General features: G+C 41.8%; 1 long non-coding RNA gene across 1 annotated transcript; it reads left to right on the top strand.

The window, feature by feature from the left end:
• Nucleotides 1-3,903: 3,903 nt before the first annotated feature.
• Nucleotides 3,904-19,495, top strand: LOC137300835 (uncharacterized). Its single transcript, XR_010958163.1, has 4 exons — nucleotides 3,904-3,940; nucleotides 4,893-5,013; nucleotides 16,631-16,727; nucleotides 18,607-19,495. It is a non-coding gene; the product is annotated as an uncharacterized lncRNA (long non-coding RNA).
• The last annotated feature ends 427 nt before the right edge of the window (nucleotides 19,496-19,922 follow it).

Raw genomic sequence — 19,922 nt, 5'->3', positions numbered from 1 at the left:
GTTAGCTCATTGTGGTCTTAGATTTCCACTTCACAGCTGGCTATATGCTACTTGTGTCGACCTATTTTGTGGTCCAGTAATTGTCAATTCTTTGTGGATTTTCAGAAGGGCTTTTAAGATTACTAACTTGAAAGCATATGAAATTGGAGGCATTTAATAGGCAAATAGTTGTCATTCTTCAAAGTCCCTAAAAAGTGATGCTTTTACACTCTTGAATGACTTGAATATCAGAATAGAGCAGAGTATATCAAAGCCTAGAGGTGCTTCTAAAGTAGCAGGTATAATGAATTGTGAGGAGCAGAAAATTGCAGGACAAATTAAGCATGTAGATGGAATGATGGAAGAAACATTTTATTAATTGCTTTTTGTACCTTTTAAGTTTTAAGACCTAGTTAGACTCTGGGCTTCATTGCTGGAGGGAAAGGAAATGGAGTATTACAATACAGAATGCTGGTCAGTTTGGCTTTTGGTTTTTAAACATATCATTGTTATAATGTACTGACAACTGGGCAAATTCTAGTGATTTGTCAATGGATGATTCCTTCAATTGAGACTTGGCTTTAATGCACTTGATTTTTGGAGGTTTTTGTAGGCTGTTTTGGGGTAAGGAATTTGCATGGTAGGGATGACGTCTATGAAGGGAATCTAGAACAAGGAAACTTGACAATGAAGCATATTTGCCCAAGATATAGCTTGATTTTTGCTCCAATTTTTAATTCATTCTTGGGATATGGGCATCACTGGCAAAGCCAGCATTTATTGCTGATCCTTAGTTCCTTCTAAGGTGGAGGTAGGCTGCCTTATGGAACCTGTTTTAATCTGTGAAGGTGTTCCCACAATATTGTTGAGTAGGAAGCTCCAGGATTTTGACCCAGTGACTTATGAAGGAATGGTTATATGTCCACTTCGAAATGGTGTGTGACTTGGCAGGGAACTTGGAGGTGCAGCTGAAGAAGTCTTGGCGAGTTGCTGCAGTGCATCTTGTAGATAATACTGAAGCCACAGCTCCCCCGGTAGAGGGAGTGAATGTTTAAGCCAGTGCTGATTAAGCAGATTGCTTTATTGTGGATAGGTTTGACCTTTTGAGTGTTGTTGGAGCTGCACCAATCCAGGCAAGTGGGAGTGTTCTATCTCACACGTGACATGTGCCTCGTAGGTTGTAAAGGCTCTGGGGAGTTGGGAGGTGAGCCACTCCGTCAAATACCCAGCCTCTGACCTCTACTAGCCATGGCTAGTACAGTTAAAATTATCCATCTTCAGATATCCTAGTTTATTTCAATACCTACTTATAAATTACAAGCAGCCTCAGTGATCAAAAGTCACAATGTCAACTCTAGTTGAGATACCAAATGCTTGGTATACCATGTGATCATCTTAAAACCATGCCTCAGTGGTGAGTTTGACCCTATAATGTCCCTTTTTTTAAGGTAGGTAACGTGTTTTTCCAAAATAAAGACTATCTGTTATCACCCATACAAAACTAAGCTAGAAGGGTGTTGCCAGTGTTTGTCACGAGCAAAAACAAAGCAATTTACATTAGGTTAACCCTAACCCTAATGCAATACAGACACCCGACATCAAATGGGGAATGTACATTTCCCCATATCAGTATGAGAGAACACCTAGGCAACAGCTCTCTGATGTACAGACTCTCATGGAATGATTCATCTGGTCAAGTATCCTTGTGGTTTTAACTAGAATCCACTAGCAAGAAATGAAGGCTATCTACAGTAATGCATAGTTTCATTGCTAAGTGGCTTCAAGGAGATCTTGAAACATTTGCCTGAGGAAGGAGAAAATCTCCGAAAGCTTGTGAATTTAAAATAAAATTGCTGGACTATAACTTGGTGTTGTAAAATTGTTTATAAGTGGGTATAGGCTTGGCAGAAGATTGAATTTGCTGACTATTCCCTCTTTAGCACCGATCTCTGCTTCCTGATTTTCCTCGTAGTTCCGATGCGATAACTAGGCCAAGCAACCAAATGTAACTGACCTTCGTGCCCTCAGAATAAAGGTGGTTTGGGTAACATTGCCAATGATCTCAACACAATATAATGCTACCTTTTTGGCTGCAACGTTTTTATATTTCACTGCTTGTCTTTTAGGTGTGGAGTTAACAATAGTCGTGCTGCTGGTGTCACTAAAAAGAATAGATAAGGGAATGGAAAAAGTAAATCTGCAATACTACTTAGACAATTAGGAGGGCAGGACCAGGGACACATGTTCAAACTAGTAACTGATATCAGGAAGTTCTTTACAAAATCAATGATCAACACATGGGTTAGGCTTCCAAATAAGAGCTGTTGGAGGTGAAAACCCCTTGAATTATTTAAGCTCATCCAATACTATGCTGCCTGTATCCTATCCCACACTAAGTCTCATGTCTACATCCTATCTGTTCTTAGCTTACACTGTCCCTAACACCTCAAATTTAAAATTCCTATCCTCATGTTTAGGTCCTTCCAAGGCCCTGCACCCCCCCTCTTCCTCTCCTCCCCTCCTTACCAAGATCTGGTGTGCTACAGCGCCCCCGCCCCCCCCCCCCCCCCCAAACTCTCCATTCTTCTGACTCTGGCCTCATGTGCATCGGACTACTGGCAGCTGTGCCTTCTATTGCCTAGGCCCCCACTAGAATTTTCTTCCTAAATTCCTCTGCTTCTCTACCTCCCTCTGCTCTAAGACCCTCCATAGAGCCCACCTCTGACGAAGCTTTTGATCACATCTGCCCCTGCCCCCCTACTATCTCTGGCTCGATGTCCATTTTTTTTCTTTAATCTCTGAAGTGCCTTGGAATAGTTCTCTACATTAAAGACATTATATAAATGCAGAATGTCTGTTGATACCACTGTCACCCAATAAGTTGGAGGCAGGATTTACAGCAAGCAATCAGTCTATTTAAGGAGTGCACTACAGCAAACGGTCTATTTAAAGAGAGTCTCTATGAACTACAGCAAACAGAACTCATGACCGAAACTACAGTGTTTTCCAATAAAAGCAGGGTGATTTCTCTAGCAAAATGCAGTGAGTGGAGTATAGTTACATAATACAAATTGCGTGCATAAAATCAATTCCCATCACAATAGTGTGATATCCAGGCGTGATTGATGGGAATTACCCAATCATCTCCATTCTGGCCGGAAATAGTGATGTCACTATATGCAGCTAAAACAATGCAAGGTGTTCGTGAGCAATGAAGGAGAGCTTTTGTGACTGACTCAGCATAGCATTTAAAATAGGTCACACCTGATTAGAGGTCTCTGGTTGTGTTAAACTGGTTAGACAGGTCAGAGTTTACAGGGAATTTAAACTTTTATTCTATTTCAAAGCATTAAGTTCCTTACATGAGAACATGACGATGTCCTCTGAAAAGAAAATGGCCTAGAAACATTGCAAACATGATTTTCGGTTTATTGTAGTCTAGTTGTTTGCCAGTCTTGTAGGGGGTTCAAGCTGGCATAGAATCTTGATCTTACAAAACATTTGGTCACCTTGATGTAATGAAATAATTAGAACTTAAGCAGCAACAAAAAAAAATACACTAACACAATTAGCAACTTAGATTTTAAGTATTACAATTCATGATGTTTTTGAGATAATTGCAAAGAGCAAAAGAGAATGTTTTGAAATGCATCAATAACTAATAATGTGATGACCTTTTTCTGTTTATTTTGTGGTAAGCTGCTGCTCTGTTGAGTTTATAAATTGATCCAGTTTATGAAGTAAGTAACGAAAGACTCGAGAAACTGGTTCTTTTCATTCGAATAGAAAAGGTCAAGTGGAGATCGGAAAGAGATACAAACAAGCAAAAAAAGGGGAGGAGAACACCAGCTGGTCCATTAAGCTTGTCCCATCCTAGCTTGGTATAACCTCTGCACATAAACCCCGCCCCCCCCAATTCCCTCGTCCTGTTTCTTCCCTGCCCTGACGATATCAGCAAAAGGTAGGGCTCAGAAGAATTATTTTTTTTGCACAGGTATTGTTAGAATGTGGGAACGTTCTGCCCAAAACTGGTAGAAGCAGAACCCATAATCACTTTTAAAAGGCAAGTGGATAAATATTTGAAAATGAAAAGTTCAAAACGAAAGTGGTCCTCGGCCCTCATCAACATAGTAGGCACGAGCTGCCAGCACTGGTTGTGCTTCCGCAGGCAGCTTGTCTGAGGGAAGACATTGACGTTGGGCCGGGCTGTCGGGGGGGCGACCGTGACTCCTGTGGAGTCTGCCTGCCCTGCTCATCTCTGACTGATTTCAGCAAGGGGTCCTTCAATAGGTGTTAAGTCCCTAATTAATATATTCAAGTGGGCCGAATACCTGTTCGGGTGCCTGTCCTGGGCACCTTGAAAATGGGCCCCACAAATTTAGAAGTGGGAACCCACACCTGTGTAGACTGGGCAGAGGCTACTCACTGCTAAATCGGTATGCTTTGTGCCCGTTTTACGCCCGATAGCTTTCTTTTTCATCATATTTGTGTACGGTTAAATGGTTCATTCTAGCTAAGACTCGTTCCATGGGATATATTAATTAATGCAAAATAATTGCGTGTTTCATGCTTGTTTGAACTCCTGTTCCATTACCTGGTGACCATTTCAACTTGATGTAATACTTTATTTTTTCACTGGATGGTGTTGACCTACCTGATCACAGCCACCTGGTGACACTGCAAAGTTTTTGCACGTACAGAATTACGAGTTTTCTGGAACTAGTCATTACAGAAATATATAAAGTACATATGGCTTTTCGAGTATAAAAATAAATTGTGATTTTCCCAAAAGCAACCAAACTAAGTAAAGGTCAAGAAACACTAGTTTTTTCAGATGAGTGAGAACATTTGTCTGTCGAGTGATTTTCATATGTTGTACAATGTCAAGTTCACCATTAAATTCTGTCATTTAGATCATGAAATTACAGGAAATGGCAATCCTATGACTTGATGAATCTTGATGCAAGTCTTGAAGGCCAGATAAGTGCATTTTGTCTAAACTTGTGCCAGGAGTAATGTCTGGTTCATTCACAGGTACACAATTTTAAAATGTTCTCATCTTCCCATCATCCAAGGAGGCTGAGTGAACCAATTACCAAATTCTACTCCCACTTCTCCTCAATTACTCTGCTCAGCTGCTAACTTTATCCATTACAAAATATCAAATCATACGAGTTTACAGCAAAGAAGGAGGCCCTTCAGCCCATAGTGTCTCTGCTTCTTGTTTGGTAGAACAATCCAAGACTAACCCTCATGTGGTGCTGATTTTCAAAAAGGGTCACAAGTTCGATCCAGGGAACTACAGACCCATAAGCCTGACTTAATCATCAATGCGATGCTTGAAGGAATTGTGAAATAGCTCTCTATGATCACCTGGATAGGGAGGGTATCATCAGAGACCACTCAACGCGACTTCTGGAAAAGGAGGCCGCGTCTGACTAATTTATACAATCTTTTGAGGAAATTACAAGGTTAGTGGATGAGGGCATCCTAGTAGACTTTGTCTACTTGGACTTCCAAAAAGCCTTTGGTAAGGTAAACCACAATAGGTTACTCTACAAGACAGAATATTGTGGTATCGGTGGGGAACTGTTACATTGGATTAGGATTTGGCTACATTCCCGTAGGCAGAAAATTGTGGTTAATGACTGGATCTGCTTGGAGGCTGGTTACTAGTGGTGTCCCACAATATTGGTCTTGGAGACGTTTTTTACTATCTTCGTAAATGAGCTAGATGTAGCTGTTGGGGGAATGGTCCGCAAGTTCACAGATGACACTAACATTTGTGCAAGTATCAGGACTGCGCAGGACAAGGAACTTCTGTGAATGGATTTAAATGTGCTGGGGGAATGGGCCCAACTCTGGTAAATGGCCTTTAACTTAGATAAGTGCAGTTTAGTGCTTTTAGTAGGATCAATACCAAGTGTACTTACACACTACTGTTGAGAAAGGGATCTTGGCGTTATCGTTCATAACATTCTAAGCATTCATGACTAATGCTGAACAGCCGTAGCCAAAGCAAACAGGTTGCATAAATAGAACTATTCAATATAAAACAAAGCATACTGTTTTGTCTTCATGCAAGACCCTGGTTAGATTGCATTTGAAATGCTGTGTCCAGTTTTGGTCCCTTCACATGGTGGGCAATACAGAAGCTTTGGAAAAAGTCCAAAGGAGGACACAAGGATGATCCCCAGCTTAAAAGACCTTAGTCATTCAGAAAGGCTTAAAGGGTTGGGTTTATCCCCTTTAGAAATGCATAGACTTCGGAGTGATTTGATAGAGGAGAGATGACACAAACTAGGGTTGTCTTCCCTGAAATTGAGAAGATTTAGGGGTGATTTGATCGAAGTTTTCAAGCTATTAAGGGGAACTGATGGGGTGGACAGAAAGAAACCATTTCCACTGGTTGGGAAGTCTAGGACTAGGGGACATAGCCTAAAAATTAGAGCCAGGACTTTCAGGAGTGAAGTTAGGAAACACTTTTACATGCAAAGGGTGGTAGAAGTTTGGAACTCTCTTCCGCAAACGGCAGTTGATGCCAGCTCAATTGTTAATTTTAAATCTGCGATTGATAGATTTTTGATAACCAAAGGTATTAAGGGATATGGGGCTAAGGCGGGTATATGGAGTTAAGTCACAGATCAGCCATGATCTTATTGAATGGCGGAACAGGCTCGAGGGCCTAAATGGTCGTCTACTGTTCCTATGTTCCTAGAGGTATACAAAATTTTTAAAGGGCTTGAGTTCCTTTTGAGAAGCTATTTCAACTAGATAGATTGGGGAAGACCAGAGGTCATGTGTATGAGCAACGAAAGGGTAGGGCCTGGTTAGGTGTCAGAAGTTCTTTTTGCAGAGGATAGTATGCCTATGGAACAAGTTACCGGCTCGTGTGGTGAGTGCAGACTCTCTGCATACCTTCAAGAGAGTGCTCGATTAATTCCTGATTGAGAAGACGATCACGTCTTATAAAAGGTAGGGAAAATAGCAGGTGCTATATGCCTAGTCTATGTGATCTTCTGGACTAGTTTTGACCGCCTAAGATGTCAGAGAGGAATTTCCCAGATTTTTTCCTCCCCCCTAATTGGCCTTGGGTTCTTTCTGTGTTTTTTCACCTCTCCCAGGAGATTAGATGACTGGTGGACATGTGTTCTGGTGGGTATGGGTACCTAATCCTCCAGGTGACATGGTTGTGTGGGGCAGGCTCAGTGGAACAGCTGGTCTTTTCCTGCCCGTCGATTTCATATGTTCATAATCCTACTATCCTGCTGTCTCCTCATGGCCCTATATGTTTCGCTGTTTCAAATACTTATTCAGTTTTCCCTTAAAAGATGCAATCATCTCTACCACAACTACTCTTGGTGGCAAAGCATTCCACGCTCCAACTACCCTCTGCATCTTATTCTCCACCCTCTCTCCTCACTATCATAGTGTCAATTTTAAATTGGGGACCCCTCTTCACTGACTACCCACCCAGAGGAAATAGTCTTTATTCATTCTATCAAAAACCCTCATAATTTTTTTTTAAACTCTATTAAATCTCCTCTGAGCTTTCTCTACCCCATTGGAAATAGTCCCAGTATCTCAAGTCTCTATTCATAACTATAGTTTCCCATCACTTGCATCATCCTGGTAGATCTACATTGTTCTTTCCATAATGGGGGTGCCCAAAACCACACACAGTACTCTAACTGGCCTAATCAATTTCTTTAGAAATGTATAATTACTTCTTTACTCATGTACTCAATGCCTCTCTTTATAAAACCCAAATTGCTATTGGCCTTTTTTATGGCTTTATCTATCTACTTTTATCACACTTTTATGGAATTTGAACCCTGTGGTCTCTTTGTTTATAGCTGATTGGAGTTGATGTTTAGAGTGATAGCTGATTATGAGATTAGTTTATCATTACTAACATTGAACTATATCCCAATAATATATGTCTCACTTAGAAAAACTCTGAGTGAAGGGGGATGTGCATATTAAAAATAGCCATATTTATGCTATAAAAAAATTCAGTCTTGAATGCTGTGGTAAAAATCATTGGCAAAATATTTAGAAGACATGAAACCAAGAGCATAAACAGATGAGATTTTAACCTGGGGATTTTTTTTTGAACTTAGTAAAGATAAGTCGTGGCAATGCTTGATATATAAAAGTCTTCAGGACAATCGTTGCCAACCTGATGGTTCTAAGCACCAGATGGCCACTTGAGCTCAATGCCCCTTACAGCCAGTTTGCTAGAGTATTTATTTGTGTCCCCAAGCACTGTATAAATGTTGCTACTCTATTTATTAATATGAAGCGATATGCTGAAAAATCTGACGATCAAAGCCCAGGGAGTTGGAGGATTGGATGACACAGTGATTAACACATTGTCCTTTCGCCTCTGGGAACCAGGTTCAAGTCCAGCCCAGATTCTCTTTGTTAGTTGTGAGGGTTCTACGTAAAATGGTTTGGGCAGTCTGGACTCATTTCCTAATGTGCCCACAGCACAAGACTGACTATAATTTAAATTAGATTAGCAGAACTGAAGATAGATAAGTCACTGGTTCCAATGGCTTGCACACTAAAGATGGTCTTAGCAGGTGTAAACTGACAAAGGAAAGAAACTTTGCACTTGAAAGCTTGAACATGTGCAAGCTTTAGATAAGTAAGTTGTCTCAAGTGAGTAAATATGAAAAATTTATTTAGAATTAGAGCAAACTGAAGAGACATTTAATATCCGAAGTGCAGGAGAAATGAGCTGAAACCTCAAAATGGAGCTTCCCCTTGATTAGAATGTAGAGGTGGGAGGGATCCCTAAGGGACAAAATGTTTTAAAAAGTGATGATCCCCACGTAGCAATTTAATTTTCCAGGGCCGTCTCACTCCAGCATTGCATGGAGGATGCACACCAAAGAAGGAAAGTTTATAGGAAATAGCCAACACTGTAAAAAAAAATGCATCATTTAATTTTTTATGTTCACCTAATTTGATTAAAATAACATCTACTTCTGATTAATTTTACTTTACTCCTAGTGGCTGGCTAATTTGAAATAACTCCAATCTCAGTTGGACCCAATAATTTACTTGGTACACAGGAAATCTTCTCACCCCAGTGACTCAGTTGGGCTTCCCATTTGCCATTATTTTCCTGTGTGCGTGAATGTCTCTCTCTCTTCCTCACACATTTCTTCTTTATTATTTCCCTGTATATTTCTATTTCTGTCTTTACCTTCTCTTTTTATTTTCTATGTATGCCTGTTCTTTCCTGTCTGTCTGTACTTCTCTTTGGAGCGGCCCATAAAATAAACGCAGCAATAAAGTGTCATGCCAGAATCCCCCCACCTATCATGCACTTTCCCAAAACTTCTCCCCTAGAGAACATATACTTTTGATCTGCCCGTTCGCTAAATAATTAAGTTAGATCTCAAATACAACGTTTTATTTCAATTCAGATAAAACAGACATTTGATTAAAGCATTATAAACAGAGATAATATTAAGTGCCAGCTATACAACTGTCTGGAGAATTAAAAATACCATTCGTGGTATTTGTCAAATCCTTGTTAGGTGGGAAAGTAAGCTGTGAGGAGGATGCAAAGGGATATAGACAGATTAAGTGAGTGGGCGAGAAGGTGGAAGATGGAGTATTTTGTGGGGAAATGTGAAATTATCCACTTCGGTAGCAAGAATAGAAAAGCAGCATATTTTTTAAAAGGTCAGAGACTAAGAAATGTTGGTAGTCAGAGGGATTTGGGTGTCCTTGTACATGAATCACAGAAAGTTAACATGCAGGTACAGCAAGCAAATAGGAAGGCAAATGGTATGTTTGCCTTTATTTCAAGGGTGTTGGAGTATAAGAGTAAGGAGGTCTTGCTGCAATTATATAGGGCTGTGGTGAGACCACACCTGGAGTACCATGTACAGTTTTGGCCTCCTTACCTAAGGAAGGATATACTTGCATTAGAGGCGGTGCAAATAAGGTTCACTAGATTGATTCCTGGGATGAGAGGGTTGTCCTAAGAGGAAAGATTGAGTAATATGGGTCTATATTCTCTGGAGTTTAGAACAATGAGAGGTGATCTCATTGAAACGTAGAAAATTCTTAGAGGGCTTGACAGGGTATATGCTGAGAGGCTGTTTCCCCTGGCTGGAGAATCTGGAACTAGGGGACATAGTGTCAAGATAAGGACTCGGCCATTTAAGACTGAGATGAGGAAAAATTTCTTCACTCAGAAGATTGTGAATCTTTTGGAATTCTCTACCCCAGAGGGCTGTGGATGCTCAGTCATTGAGTATATTCAAGATTGAGATCGATAGATTTTTGGACACTAAGGGAATCAAGGGATAGTCAGGAAAGTGGAGTTGAGGTCGAAGGTCAGCCATGATCTTATTGAATGGCGGAGCAGACTCGAGGGGCCGTATGGCCTACTCCTGCTCCTATTTCTTATGGTCTTGCTCTTCCTGTGGCCTTTAATGTGTATTTACTGTTGCCCCCCTCCTCTTACTAGTATATAGAATGTATGGGTGGCCCTGTTCTTTCCTGTTATGTGGTGATCCGGCCTTCCCTCCTGTGTCTTTTCTCTCTGCTGTTTCTTCTTTCTCGTCATTATACGGAAGTTGATGCAAAGTTAAAGTGGAGAGAGAGACTGCCTTCTCAAAGTAATCTCACGCTGCTTGCCAGTATTCGATCTGCAACTTCACGCTCTAGTTTTATTACACAGATTTTGTTTGTGCAAAGCCAAAAAACTGCTTCACATCAATACAAACTATGTAGTGCAACCAGCTTGTGAGAGAAATACGTGGCATAAATATTTCCATGGAACACATGTAGATGATGGGAATATGTTTGCATTGAAATAGATAAAGATTTGAATGCAGATTAGTGTTTAACATAAGCGTGAAAATATAGCAAATTAAAATGCTAATCTTTTTCAACAAAAATGTAACTTGGCCGTTCCAAGTTATGAAAAGTATAAGACTGCCCTAATGTGAGCAGTGAGACATGAATATGTTAATGACTTGCTTAATATCGGCATTCCAGTTTGTGTGTCATTTACGTATATGTTGGCAGCATAAATGTTTAGTAGGATGTCTGGCTCTGATTGTACATGGTTTGCACAATGCATTATAACCATATCCATATAAGGTAAGTTCCTGTTTTTATTTCAGATTTCCAGCATCCGCAGTCTTTTGCTTTCGTTTAAGGTAAGTGAGAGCACACTCAGCATGAAGGAATGTAGTCAGATGTCGATGCAGTTAATCTCTCTAACTGCAGTCTTAATTTATATGAATTGTTCCACTGGATCTAAAAAGGTTCTCGACTGGACTGTGCTTTACAATCAAACAAAGCATTGATGTCTCACTTACGGCAGTTCTGCATTGAGGAATTCTTTTTAATTTGAAAAATCTTGTATTTCAAAACAGTGTGTCCAGCTAAACCTACTTTAAGAGGTCATCTCCACATCTGAGGTTTAAAGGCTATTGTCAGCTAGGTAGAGATGGTGTGTGGTGGTGTGAATCGGTCGCTGATCAAGTATGCTGACCAAAAATGTACAAAACTCCTAAAATAAATGGCGGCTTTGTTTGTTCGAAATACTATCTGGAACCAACCCAACCAGGAAAAGCACCAGAACCCACATGACCTTTTCTTCCCGCACTCCTGGGTTGGTGTATCCCTGTCCTTCATCATCCAGTTTTCTCTTGGCATTAGCACCAGATCCTCACACCAAGGGAAGCTTTCTCTCAACAGTAGTCCAAATGTTGAGACAATTGCCTTAGCAATAACATCATTACTCAGTAAAATCTAGCATATGAGTTGTCAGTGATATTACTAATGACCTTCTAATTAACCTTACATGGCCTAAATTGATTTTAAAATTCTCATTCTTGTTTTTAAATCACTCCATGGCCTCGCCCCATCCTATCTCTGTAACCTCCTCCAGCCCTACAACCCTCCAGTGTCTCTGTTCTCCTCCAATTCTGGCCTCTTGCACATCCCTGATTTTCATCGCTCCACCATTGACGGCCGTGCCTTCATCTGCCTACGCCCTAAGCTCTGGAATTCTCTTCCTAAACCTTTCTACCCCTCTCTCCTCCTTTAAGACTCTCCTTAAAATCTACCTCTTTGACCAAGCTTTTGGTCACCTGACCTAATGTCATCTTATGTGGCTTGGTGTCAAATTTTGTTTGATAATGCTCCTGTGAAGCAGCTTGGGGCGTCTTACATGAATTTATAAATGCAAGTTGTTGTTGTCGATGACTGGCTAACTGTAAAAGATCCTGAGGATGAGTCAAAGACTGCACTGTTAAGCACTATTTAGTTTTCGTAAGCATTTTAAACTATTGCACGCAGAATGTCGTTTTGGGTTGAGTGCAATAACTAGAACAAAATAAAAACACTAGCATTCTTTATTTAGCACTAACGTTCTGAGCAGCACATTGGGAACGGGAGGCTGAGCATCTGTTTAAAATGCCAGTGTGTGCGAAGCACTGCTGAGTACACATCACGCATCTAGGGATTGCTACCTTCTGGTGGACAGTTGGTTATAATGATCAATTGACCTACTGGCCAAATCAGTCATTGTGATAGATTCTGCTATCACAAAACAAAAGCAAAATACTGAGGACGCTGGAAATCTGAAATAAAAGCAGAAGGTGCTGGAAAAGACTCAGTAGGTCAGGCAGCAGCTGTGGAGGGAGAAACAGAGTTAATGTTTCGGGTCGATGACCTTTCATCAGAACTGGAAGATGTTGGAGATTAACAGTTTTTAAGCAAGTGCAGAGCCAGGGAAAGGGAGGAGCAGGGGGAGTAGAACTAAAGAAATTCTGTGCTAGGGGTGATCCAATGACAAAAGGGATGATGCTGCAAGGCAAAAAGGGTGGTAATGGGACAAGTAAAGAAACAAAAGATGGGTCCAGAGGGGGTGTACATGGTTACAGTAGAATAGCAGGATTCTGCTATTATTTGAGACGGTCCAGTTTTCATTTTTTACCAAACCAAAAGAAAATCTGCCAAAAAATAGACAAAACCAGGATAAAAATTGATTATTTACCATCTGATTTTCATTTCAAGCAAAGAACAGGCAAGGTGCTCAAAAAATGGACTGCCGAGACAAAATGGGATGAGCAGAGCCCTGTATGATTGCTTAACAAGAAGGTAACCTTTTGAGAACCAGAGTAGAATGAGTTCTATTCCACTTCCCAAAAGGGGTCCATACACTTCTGTGATTTTAGTCCTATGTGAACTTTAATAGAGGTGAAATGTAAAAGGCTGCAGCATTTATTTATCTCATTCAATCTGAAATGGCAAACGCTAAACCAAGAAATAAATAATTGAATATGTGTTAAAGGAAAGATTGATCCATTGCACCACAGGCTTTTCAGCTCCCCTAGGTCACAAAGCAGCTTTTTATTAGGAATCTTACAACACAGGTTATAGTCCAACAATTTTATTTTAAAATCACAAGCTTTCGGAGATTATCTCCTTCGTCAGGTGAGTAGTGAATGAGAGGTTCTCAAATCGCATATCTTATATTAGGCTGGGACACCATCACACCAATCAAAGGTGTCGTTGGTGTTCAGACAGGTTAGCCACGGAAAACAGTAGGTCCCAGTATGCTGAATACACATTGTGTCAAATTATACAGACAGAGAGAAAGAGACCCGAAAGGCAGAGAGAGAGAGAGAGAATTTCCAGTTGTATTAAAAACAGCTAACTTTTTTTTCCCTTGCTGGTGGGGTTACATGTAGCATGACATGAACCCAAGATCCCGGTTGAGGCCATCCTCATGGGTGCGGAACTTGGCTATCAATTTCTGCTCGACGATTTTGCATTGTCGTAACAATTTTATTTTAAAATCACAAGCTTTCGGAGATTATCTCCTTCGTGTAACCTGGTGTTGTGAGATTCCTTACATTTGTCCACCCCAGTCCATCACCGGCATCTCCACATCACAGCTTTTTATTGAGGGCCCTGGCTTCGGTTTGAAACTAAACCTCGCACAGCTCCCATTTAGGCAAAGTATCACCCAGAAACAAAAGCAGAATCTCAGATTAAATGCTGAGGATTGCACAGACATCATAAAGTAAATTGGGGAAAACCAATTTTACTGGTCAGTGAGTCAGTAACTGGAAGGCAGGAAATTTAACATTGTGACCGAACAAACGAAAGAGAAACTTTGTTTTACGCAGGGGGTTATTAGGATATGGAGTGCCCTACCAGTTAAATGTGGTGGAAGCAGAATCCATAATAGCTTTTCAAAAGAAAATGGTTAAATATTTGAAAAAGAAAAGCATAAAAGAATAAGGAAAAAGAACAGTGAAATCGGACGAAGTGGATAATTCTTTCAGGTGGGGGGGGGGGGGCAGATGATGGATTATAAGGCATGCCCTCATACCCCTCTCTGAGAGGTCTTTTTACTCATGTTGCGATGGTTACATGAACCCTGATTGCTGTTAACATGTCTGCGAACTGCTGCAACGCACAGAAGTGAGAAAGAAACTTGCAGCACGAGTCTGGAGCACAGCAGGGGGTCCTGTACTGACTGGCAGAATGAGTTTCAAGGCTTCGTTTCAGCCAGGGATGAGACCGAGGGTTCAATTGATTTACTGAACGCCGATCCTGTTTCTTCGCCATTAACATTTTAGGGGAGTACTTGGCGAATCAGCTGATCTGCAGCTCCCGGGGTTGAGGAAAGTTGTCCACTTGCGGTTCTATTCTGCACCCTGTTGTGGCCCTAACTTGGTAGTGGGGCTTGAAGCCAGGAAGGGTGCCTGAGATGGGAGAGCATCAGGTGTGGGGATTGGAGCTGCTCCTAAAACTACTGAGGGAGGGAGCAGAAGGAAGCTGGAGCACTCGGGGAAAGCCTTGGCGACCTCCTTCTGTACTGTAAAATCCAATAATTCTTTAGTTCGTGCCCTGTACTGGGATGTGCCGCTGCAGGGTGATCCTCTGATTTGATCCCAACTTGCAGCCTCCTTTCCTGCTGATAATAAATTAGGTCGTTGTGTCCGGCGTCCGTGTCTCAAGTAAAACAGGATGCCTTATCTCTCCCCATCCTCTGACCCCACAACTGAGATTAGAATCTATCAGGGAGAGAGTTCCTGAATGGTATGTTCTTAGACTAGCTGATTCTGACAGAAATAACTGCACAGGCACCAATAAGGAGACTCAGCCATAGAGTAAATAAGGAGAAACTGTTTCCAGTAGCAGAAGGGTCAGTAAGCAGAGGACACAGATTTAAGGTAATTTGCAAAATTTCCAGAGGCAACATTTTTTTTTATTCGTTCATGGGATGTGGGCGTCGCTGGCAAGGTCAGCATTTATTACCCATTCCTAATTGCCCTTGGGAGGGTGGGGTGAGCCGCCTTCCTGAACCGCTGCAGTCCATGTGGTGAAGGTTCTCCCACGTGAGGAAACATTTTTTTACACAGTGACTTGTAATGATCTAGAATGCACTGCTTGAAAGGGTGGTGGAAGCAGATTCAATAGGGAATTGGATAAATACTTGAAGGGAAAAGGGAAAAAAATTACAGGGCAATGGGGAAAGAGCAGGGGAGTGGGACTAATTGGAAAGCTCCTTAAAGAGCTGGCACAGGCATGATGGGCCGAATGGCCTCCTCCTGTGCTGTACCATACTATTAAACTATGGAACTATACTGTACACTGCCAGAACTGGCAGTGGTGACATTTGAGACTTAGTTTCCTTTACCTCCTCCCACTATGTGATCAATTTACGATAATAGCGACCGCTGATGAGCCTTCAGAGGTGATAGAATCATATTGATATAACACGGAAGGAGGCCATACGGCCCATCGTGCCTGTGCTGGCTCTTTGAAAGAGCTATCCAATGAGTCCCACTACCCTGCTCTTTCCCCATAGCCCTGCAAATTTTTCCCCTTCAAGAATTTATGCAATTCCCTTTTGAAAGTTATTATTGAATCTGCTTCCACCACCCTTTCAGGCAGTGTATTTTAGATCATAACAACTTGCTGCGTAAAAAAATTTCCCCTCATGTCCCCTCTGGTTCTTTTGCCAATTACCTTAAATCTGTGTACTCTGGTTACCGACCCTTCTGCCACTGGAAACAGTTTCTCCTTATTTACTCTATCAAAACCCTTCATGATTTTGAACACCTCTATTAACTCTCTTCTTAACCTTCTCTGCTCTAAGGAGAACAAGGTTCTCCTTGTCAACTAGATCAGGGCCCAAGCTACTGCTGCACAGAACAAAATACTTTAAAAACACATTATTTCCCTCATGTTTGTTCAATCGTTTGGTATGAAGCATTGCTCAGTGAAAAATCTGAAGTAAAGGGCTCCCTCACAAAGTTTAGAAGAAAGACATTTAAATGTTGCAGCTACAGAACAGATATAGTCCACTAGGACTGGTTGAAAGACCCTGGAGAAGTGTGTTCGCAAGTCAACCTTAGCTTTACGTCGTTACTGTACTGACAGGGGGGCTGATATTTTGTTTTTAATCTGATCTGAGGTTTTGCTCTGCTGTCTGCTACCCGACAGCAAAACTTGGCAAGAACAGCTTTAAAAATATAGCTCCTTGTGTACACAAAATAACTTGAGCTCTGTGCTAGCGAGTGGAAATGCACCATGAGAATCCCCTGCCTGATGTCAGTGACATTTAAACGTCTGTCTCTTCGCTCTACAGAGGAGCAGCCAACACCAGTGGAACTGTGCCATACTTCAGTTCGTGACTTCAGGAGAGAAGCAGCAAGATTATGGAAGAAGATAAATTAGCAGTGAAGGTATATTTTTCAGCTGGTGTAAATACTGTACTCCCTCTGACATTTTGGTGGGAGTACGCTGCAAACTAGGCTGGGACCTGGAGTTGCCAATTCTCCAGGATTGCCCTGGAGTCCCCAGCAATTAAAGACTTAATTCCAGAACATTGCTGCGAGTGACCCGGGGCGATAAAAAAGTGTTTTCAAAAATTTTTCTTTGAACACTTTTGTTTACTAGTTATGAAAATATTGGACGTGGGAAAAAGTGCTGTTTGACTGACAGTCAAGAATCATCCTGTCGGCTAATGAAGAGTCTATTTGCTTTCCAATTGGGTTACACCATGTCCTGACATGGCGGAGGATTTTCAAGGTTGGCAGTTTCGGGGCCAGAGCATCCACCGATCCCCTACAAGGTCGTCATCGTAAGGGGATGGCAGGACAGGGTCTGCCTACTTTTGGAGTTCCCACGTCCCCAGCATTCAGAGAAACCCAGTGTTGGGTCAACAGCGGTAAACCTGGTCAGGCTACGCATAACTCCCAGACCACTGGAGCATTTGGGGGTCCAGGCTGGGGTTGAGGCCTGGACCACTAAAGATTTGGCCGTCAAATTTTTATTAACATTTTTAAGCGTCCCCTTTTGTAAGTGGGTGGTGGTGGGGATTCTGCTTTCCCCCCACCCCAAACTTTGGTTGGATTTTCCGGCCTGTTCAGTATGAGGGATAGGGGTGTCTCCTGAAGCATCCCTAGCCCTTTAAATTACCAAACCTTGGGAAAGAAAATCCACATGGGAACTCATTGGATCCAACCATAGGAGGTGTGGGGGGAGAGCGAGAGTACAGGGAATTATCATGTCAGCCAAAAACAGATTTGAACTTTTTTGAATTTTGGGGATTCTGTGATTAAAAACAGCACTTTGATTTTCCAGTGATCCTGCCAATTCTGAGAATGTTTTTTGTTTATGGAACTATGTTGATTTTAACTTTGATGTATTCTTGCCAGAGGACATTTGACAACTCTATGATGTGCTGTGTGTGAAGCTCACTTACTTTTTATGAAGTTACAAATGTTTTTGTTCTGAAGCGAAACATTGGCGTGAATATCTGGGCATGGAATTCAGAATTCGCAGTCGCGCTGTCTCAGCATGAGTAATTGTGCCTGCCATTTTCATGTCAGCCACTGAGAGGCACTATCTCACCTTACTTTGGAATAAAGGGCTGGAATTTTCACCACTGAGTATGAAAGATTAACATCTTCGCAGGTAATGGCAACAGCAGATGATGCAGTCAGCGGAATTTCTGATTGCTCATGCTGTGTCCAATCACCAGCGTGAACCATATGCTGTAACTGCTGCCTCATGGGACTGTTATAAATCCAAAAATGTGACTGCATTAAATGTTTGAATTGTAAATTGAACAAAGTTGTTGATTTATCTGTTATTTTTGCTGTCTGACTGAAAAAATTTTGGATTTTTAGAAATCACTATAATGGTTGAAATAACAGACTTATGTACTGGATTGGCTGTTCAGTTTACTATGGCGATTTCTCTTACTGAAATGAGTGATTCATTACAGCTAGCAATATAGGTGGGGGGAGGGAGAGGAGAGGGGGGGAGGAAGGAAGGAGGGGATTGGGCATGGCTCCCAATCTGATGTCCCGAGGCTGCCTGGAGGAGCCCACTCTTTATACTGTGTGTCACCACTCCATAGAGATATTTGGAGAGGGGGATGTTGGCGGCCAACATGTCTCTGTCGGCCGGGACCCCTCTTACATCTTTCTCTTCCTGCAAGGAATTTGTCATTCAGTCAATTAGCAACTTTCCATGAACTACATTATAGCCTGAAATGTATTACAAAGAGTCTCTTGCAGTTTGCAATATATTCTTCTTTCCTTTGTATTCCCTTAGGAACAACTGGAAACAGCAGCTCATAAGGCCTGAAACTCAGAGTCCATCCTCTTCACATGACACAGCATTCCTCAGTCTACCTGCAGCAAGCATCAACTCAGCTGTTCAAACTATTCTTAAATGTTGACATGGTCTTTGCTTGAATTATTAACTGCGGTAGTGCATTCCACAGACTCGCAACTCTCTGTGTAACAAAAAGTTCTCCTGCTCTCTGTCCTAAATCTCGTCCATTTAATCTTGTATCTAGGTCCTCTGATTTTAGTCCCCTCAATCAATGGAAGCAGTCTGTTTCTGTCCACTCAGCCCCATCCCTTCATAACAGAGGTGGCGTGTCACATGAGGTAAGTCAGGCAGTGCCACACCTAGAATCTTGTGTGTGCGAGCTGGGAGTCGATGTTGCTGTCGGCACGCAGGTTCTGCAGAATCGGCGATTGGCGTTTGCACTGCACATTCATCTGTAATTGGCAAAATCCGAGCCACAGTATTGGATTACGGCCACTGAAACTGGATGGGATTTTGTTGCCAGAATCTGATACTGCAGGTCTGACCCCTCTGTCAACTTACATCTTTCTGCACATAACACTGTCTTTGATTAATGTTAAGAGAATCCAAGGAGAATGTGCCTAAAATGTAGAACTGTTCTTTCATTCATCCCTTGAGGAAGTAATGCACTTACTTGGACTGTTATACAATTAATAAAAATAAGGTCGGTGGTGAAATTCCATAGGAAGGGCCCGTTGCCATGGTAACACGCTGGCTTCATGAGGCACGTATAGCTTTGCTTCGCTCGTCAGAAAGGTCACCAACCACCACTGCTTCATAATTTTAAACACCTCCATCATGTAGCTGTGTAATCTCTGTTCTAATAAAAACAGCTCTATCTTTTCAAGTCTGTCTCTGCATTTGTATTTTCTCATCCCAGGCAGCGTCCTAGTGAATCTGTACTGTATCCTCTCTATAGCCTCAACATCCTTCCAATAATGTGGAACAATAAATCTGCACATCTACTCCAACTGTGGTCTTACTAAGGTTTTATATAGAATCACCATTACATCTTGACTTTTATATTCCATGTCTTTTGCCATAAGACCCAGTATTCCATTTGCTTTCTTTTTAATGCCTTTATCCACTTGAGGTGCTACTTTGCCTTGTGATGTGACACCCCAAATCCCTCTGCTCTGCTTCATCCCACATTCAAAGGCCGCTCCGCCCCCTGCCCCCCCCCCCCCCCCGATCGTCACTGTTTTCACACCCTCCCCCCACCCCCCACAATCGCTGCCGCTCCCTCCCCCATCCCCTCGCGGTCACCCCCTTTC

Source organism: Heptranchias perlo, chromosome 32 (genome assembly GCF_035084215.1).
Source record: "Heptranchias perlo isolate sHepPer1 chromosome 32, sHepPer1.hap1, whole genome shotgun sequence".
Taxonomy (NCBI): Eukaryota; Metazoa; Chordata; class Chondrichthyes; order Hexanchiformes; family Hexanchidae; genus Heptranchias; species Heptranchias perlo.
This window is presented reverse-complemented; position numbering and strand designations above follow the sequence as displayed.